The sequence below is a fragment of the Schistocerca piceifrons genome, chromosome 1 (assembly GCF_021461385.2).
Source record: "Schistocerca piceifrons isolate TAMUIC-IGC-003096 chromosome 1, iqSchPice1.1, whole genome shotgun sequence".
NCBI lineage: Eukaryota > Metazoa > Arthropoda > Insecta > Orthoptera > Acrididae > Schistocerca > Schistocerca piceifrons.
Window position 1 is genome coordinate 667,333,815 of NC_060138.1, and position 6,455 is coordinate 667,340,269.

Consider the following 6,455-nt stretch of genomic DNA (forward strand, 5'->3'; position numbering starts at 1 on the left):
AGAATACAATAAATAAGTACAATGTTCTAGATATTGCTTGCAGCTGCGATGAGAGAAACATCACTGGTTATTTGTAAGTAGAGTGAGTATGTGTTACCTGTCTCGCTCTGGCTCTGTGGGATACCCCTCACGTCATCTCCTCAAAGCGATGCAGCTCACTCTCGATCTCCTCCACCCACCCAGGCATCTCCTCACCCGAACCATCGTAGATCCACAGATCAAGGTTGCCGAAATCACCTACAACAGCAACATACTGATTTAATAAAAAAGTGAATACGTCTCTACCCCTCCCTGCTCCTGCTCCTCGAAGTCATCTACAACAGCAAAGAACATGCCTCAGACATCAAGCAACATGTTATGTATACACAGTACTACAAAGAAGAAAATATGTATACTTACTATGTTGATGCTGCTACTGCCGTTCCCGCTCAGCTCCCAGCTGATCCACGATTTGATGGATGGATGATGAAAAAACAAGAAAAAAATTAAAGTAGAAATCTGAACAATTGTTACGAAGTCTGTAAAAATGTTATGAAACCTACAAAATCCGAGCACAGAATGATTTGATACTATGATAGTTTTTAACTTCCAAATCTGAACATATAGGAATTTGATACTATGAACCCTATTTACCAAAATGTACGTCAAAATCTGCACACACTGTGATTTCATACTGACGCTTCTTTAACTTCGAAATGTGAACACACAAGGATTTGACACTTTGAAACTTTTTTACCAAAGTGTACTTTGAAATCTGAATACACAGTGATTTGATACTATGAAACTTTTTTACGAACATATACTTTGGAATCTCAACATACACTTATTTGATACTACGTAACTTTTTGGAACAATATATTTAGAAATGTGAACACACAGTGATTTGATACGACATAATGTTTTTTTACGAAAACGTTGTTCGAAATATGAACACACAGCGATTTGAAGGCACGAATATTTTTAACCAAAATATACACTATGAAAACTGATCTCATGCTATGAAACCTAAATCTGAACAAATGCTACAGTACCGAAATCTGAACACAGCGTGATTAGATGCTAAGAAACATCATTTATGAAAATGTACACTGCAAAATACGACCTGAATCTATGAAATTAAATATGTGCTTACCCGGTAATTCCCTTTGCCTCAGGCGTTTGACACTGCCACTGTTGCTGCTGCTGGTTCTGCCTGAAAAAGCTTTATCTCGCAGCCAAACTAACACAGAAACAGGCAAACTGATGATCAAGGCAACTGTGGATGATAGGAGAATGAGGACAAGAGTGGAAGGGGTAGGCTATATATACCATCACTGGTTCAACATTAGCCAATAGGAACACAGTATTCTGAGGAGGGATTAAAACTTCTGTCTGTGTGTTTGGACTGATTGGTTCGCACACAAACAGGAAGTAGCCACTTCAGAAAGAGCTGTGGTGGTTTGGTGGAAATTCCACAAGCATCAAATATCAAGGGGTTACTGCCATCTGATGCTTTCTCCAACAGGAAGCAGCCACTTCAGAGGGGCTGATGCATGTGTGGGCCTTCAGTCCTGCCCATGTCAGTGGTGGCTGGCTCTGAGGCCTCTGACACTGGTTTGTCTGAGGCAGGCTGTGAGACACCCAACTGGGATTTTCCCTGCATGCGGTCAGTGTGGTAGGCTGAGCATGAGCATGTGCAGTCTTGCAGTAGTTCCATATGGCAACACTAGAGGCATGCAATGAAGCAGACATATTATTAGCCTGTAGACTTCCACAGTGAACAGAGCTGTCAGCAGTTGGTGCTCCATCCAGCATCCAACAGCTGTTAGTCAACAGACATGGATTGACCTCCTCGGCACACAGATGCATGTGCTCAGTGCCCAGGTGACAGACACACATGTAGGCAACCCAAAATGGTTGCTCATGTACTGCACATAATTCCATTTCTCAGTGCTTATAGTCATGGAAATGGGTGCAGACATGAGCACTACGCAAGGGGAGGTGCCCTGTCTCCTGCAAACAGATTAAATAAAGAATATGCAAATTGAATTGAGCAGTATATTAAAATGATCCGAATTTCGTGTTGTGAGATCCTGCCTCTCCAACACAGACAGGGGAGGGGGAGTGGGGAACGGGAAGGAAGGGGTAGGTATTTCCCAGAGAAGAGGGGCAGTCAATTAATTGATCGATTTAATTAATTAGACAATTAATTTGCTATCAAAAGTATACTTGTACCAGCAAGAGGGAGGAGTTTGGAGTTCCCCAGTGAGTTGGGGGAGGATACTGAGGGGGAGGCGTGGGGTTTCTGAGAAGGAGAGATTATCCCCTGTGGGTCATAATTCCCCCCCCCCCCCCAACAGACATAAATCAATTAACAGAACCATAGGTTTGCACCTGAATGTATACTTGCTCCTCAATGTGTATAACCGACACAATACAAATGTACCAGGACCTGCTTTATCCTACTACTTTCGCCGTCTAGAGTAACATAGATCTTGCCTCTTCATACCCATTCAGCACACTGCCAAGACGCCAATATGGCTACTCCCCTTATAGACTGAACCCAGATATCCATTACTTGCACCAAGCAACTCAAACTTTCATTCACAAGTCCGTATTTCAATCTTTTATCCTTATGTACGATCTTTAAACTGAAGACACTAAAAGATGTGCGCCACCCCGAAGATTAAAATTATATTTACACATGTTGTAAACTTTACAGCCATGTTTTATGTGTTTCTGTCTTTATGTTACAACTAATCTCAAGAACGTGTGTAGGGATTCTGGCATGGTTTTCAGTAATGGACAGGCTAGTTCATGAGGAAAGTTTCTGTATATAATTTATTTTTATAGGAATGATGAGTGTTCATATATGTTGCTTTATCAATTTCATATTTGGAATGACATAAAGTGAAAACAGTTTGCATGTAATTAGAACTACTGTGTATTTAGTTTTAGCAACCTGTGCCTTAAACATTTATTGTATATACATAAGTGGCCTTATACGAAATGAGCTGCTAGTTCTGCTGGTGTCATTCATGTTGATGTAACTCTTATAGAATTAAAGCTATTGGCAAATATTTGTGAAACTAATTAATTATGAGAACTGGAAATTAAATTCTGAAAACTAACTATACAATGTTATTCACAATGTATTGTTAGATTTTCCATCTTGTACTATAATGACATTTGTTTATTTGTTTCTATAATATGATATGCTGAATGTAATTAATTATTTAATTTTTGTCAAACAATTAACTGCATAAATAAACCATGTGGGTAGCTCATTCGATATTTCCCAAAGAGTGCTTTCATTTGGGAGAATGATCTTCCCTGTGGATTAATTAGTATAAATGTGTTTACAGTTATAGAGAAAAATTATTACATATCCTTTGTCACCCAATAATAATGGGGTTCTCTTCCGTAGTCAATGTAGACATTTAAGTAATCATCTAGTTGAGCTCTTTAACTGGGTGTATCGTGCTTTGGTGTACATTTAGTGGTTGACATTCCATATGCATGAAGGTGTCTCTCAATGACGCTTTGTATGAACCGCTAACAAAATTCACGTCGTCACTTCCAATCTACCAGAAACATGTGCATCATACTGCTACCATCACACTCCAGCGACACGCCTTCCAGGCTCCCACAAACATTAGAGACGAGCACAGTGGAGCAGTCGAATGCTGGAGTCAAAACCAACCACTTCGGCGCTCGTTACAGTCTGTCGCGTCACAATGTGTTACTCAGTTAGTTAAAATGTCGTTATAAATAAATGCTTAATTTTGATTATGTTTCAGCATGTTGATAATACTTCACAAGCAAATTTTGATACATAAAAATTCAACCTTTCCCTCATACCTTAAATATTAATATAAATAATCAAATGATATATATACAAGTTTAACTCGTTTCTTGTGTTGAGCTATACAGAATTTAATCATCCTGTCCCTCACACCTTAAATATTAATATAAATAATCAAATGATATATACAAGTTTAACTCGTCTCCTGTGTTGAGCTATATTGAATTTAATCATCGTTTCCATTACTTTTCTTGATAACATAATATCTGATACATACATGAACAAAGACAGAAGTCTATAGCTCGAGAATTCACTATTGTTTACATATTCTTGCATAATACGCTGTATGAAAGCCATCATAGTCTACTTGTAAGACATCACATTGATGTTTGTCAGTTTACTAGGAATTTTACATTGTGAATATTTCAGAATTTAAGCTGAAGGAGCTAATGGCTGACATTTAATTGCATTAATTTAAACAGAGTGGATATTTAAATGTTACTGGGTAACAATACTGTTGACACGTATCTAATTAAGATTGATTAAGTAGAGTGGACTGATAATGAATATGCACAAGCAGAGGAACCAGTTTACTGTTGTTTAAACAAAGGGGCACGCACAAATAACGTTTCTGATTGTACGAACACAACAAATACCATGTGTTCTGTTGTGTGTAGAATGCAACACTATGCCTTGTATCAAATGATCATACAATGGACTAGCTTGGTCCTGATCTTATGGTCACTACAATCTTGCATCTCTTAATGTATCATTTTGCTAATGTTCTGGCTGTACCATTGGTTAATGTTCAGACAAAAGGTTTATTTTAACAGAAGGAAACGAAGCTGCATAAGTAGACGACGTGTGATTGACAAATGCAAAACAGATCTTACACAAAGATTAGTAAGAACCAAGAAAAGGAAAATACGAATGCATTAGTTAAACACAACTAATTTTTACTCAGATAAAGTTTCACTAAATGTACTTGTTCGTAAGAACCAGATTATTCATAGTCCAGTAACATTAATGTGAATACCGCCATGTTGGACGTCAACGTACCGGAACCATTCACAAACGGCAAGTGGCAGCACTAGCAGTGAGGATATAGAAAGTGTGTTGTGTGTTGGGGGAGGGGGGACCCGAAAAGAGTGCAGTCACTGTTGTAACGCAGAAACTGAACAATTTACCTGCTTAAAACGGCATGATTGTTGACTTTCGGGCAAAGGTTGAATGGTTATCCAAAAACGACACCAAGGCGACTGTGGCGTACCACAGTCATAGATGACAGGGATGAACGGCAGCCGAGGTGGTGAGTATGGGCGAACAAACGTGCAACTGTTGAGCAACTGACGGCCCAGATGAACCAAGGGCCTACCAACAGCGTGTCCTCAACTACCATTCGGCGATCGTTCCTGCGTATGGGACTCCACAGCAGGAGCCTCGTTTGTGGACCCATGCTGACTGCTGTTCACCCACGACGAAGACCGGGAACCGCCACTGTACGTCCACTGAGTGGCAACAGGTGTCCTTTTCCGATGAATCACGTCTTATGCTCCATCGGTCAAATAGCGGTCGGCAGGCACGATGTGAAACGTCTGGAAGGAATCATCCGGCAGCAGTCGTCGGAACGGTCCAGGCCAGAGAAGGGAGAGTTATGGTCTGGGGATTCTTTTCATGTCAATCCTCGTGTGATACCGTCCTTCTTGAAGGCATAACGTATCAACACAAGTATACATTTATCCTTCGAGTCGATGTCTATCTCTACATGAAGTTTGTATATCTTTGACACGACAGAATCCTCATTTTTTATTTTTTTAGAGTCATCAGTCTTCTGACTGGTTTGATGCGTCCCACCACGATTTCTCTTCATCTCAGAGTAGCATTTACTACCTACGTCCTCAATTATTTGCTGGATGTATTGCAGTCTCTGTCTTCCTCTACAGTTTTTGCCCTCTATAGTTCCGTCTAGCACAGTGGAAGTCATCCCCTGACGTCTTAACAGATGTCCTATTATCCTATCCTCCATGTCAGTGTTTTCCACATATCCCTTCCTCACCGATTCTGTGCAGAACCTCCTAAATCCTTACCTTATCAGACCACATAATTTTCAGCATTCTTCTGTAGCAACTCGTCTTAAATGCTTCTGTTCTCTTCTGTTTCGGTTTTCCCGCAACCCACGTTTCACTGTCACACAATGATGTGCTTCAAACGTAAATTCTCAGAAATTTATTCCTCAAATTAAGGCCTATTTTTGGTACTAGTGGACATTGGCCTTGCCGCAGTGGATACACCGGTTCCCGTCAGATCACCGAAGTTAAGCACTGTCGGGCGTGGCCGGCACTTGGATGGGTGACCATCAGGGCTGCCATGCGCTGTTGCCATTTTTCGGGGAGCGCTCAGCCTCGTGATGACAACTAAGGAGCTACTCCACCGAATAGTAACGGCTACAGTCAAAGAAAACCATCATAACGACCAGGAGTGCGGTGTGCTGACCACACGCTCCTCCTATCCGCATCCTCATCTGAGGATGACACGGCGGTCGGATGGTCCCGATGGGCCACTTGTGGCCTGAAGACGGAGTGCTTTGGTACTAGTGGAATTCTCTTGGCCAGGAATGCTCTTTTTGCCATTGTTAGTCTGCTTTGGATGTCCTCCTTGCTCCATCCGTCAC

General features: G+C 40.9%; 1 pseudogene; it reads left to right on the forward strand.

Annotated features, from left to right (window-relative positions):
• Positions 1-6,047: 6,047 nt before the first annotated feature.
• LOC124726488 lies at positions 6,048-6,165 on the forward strand (annotated as a pseudogene).
• Positions 6,166-6,455: the final 290 nt, after the last annotated feature.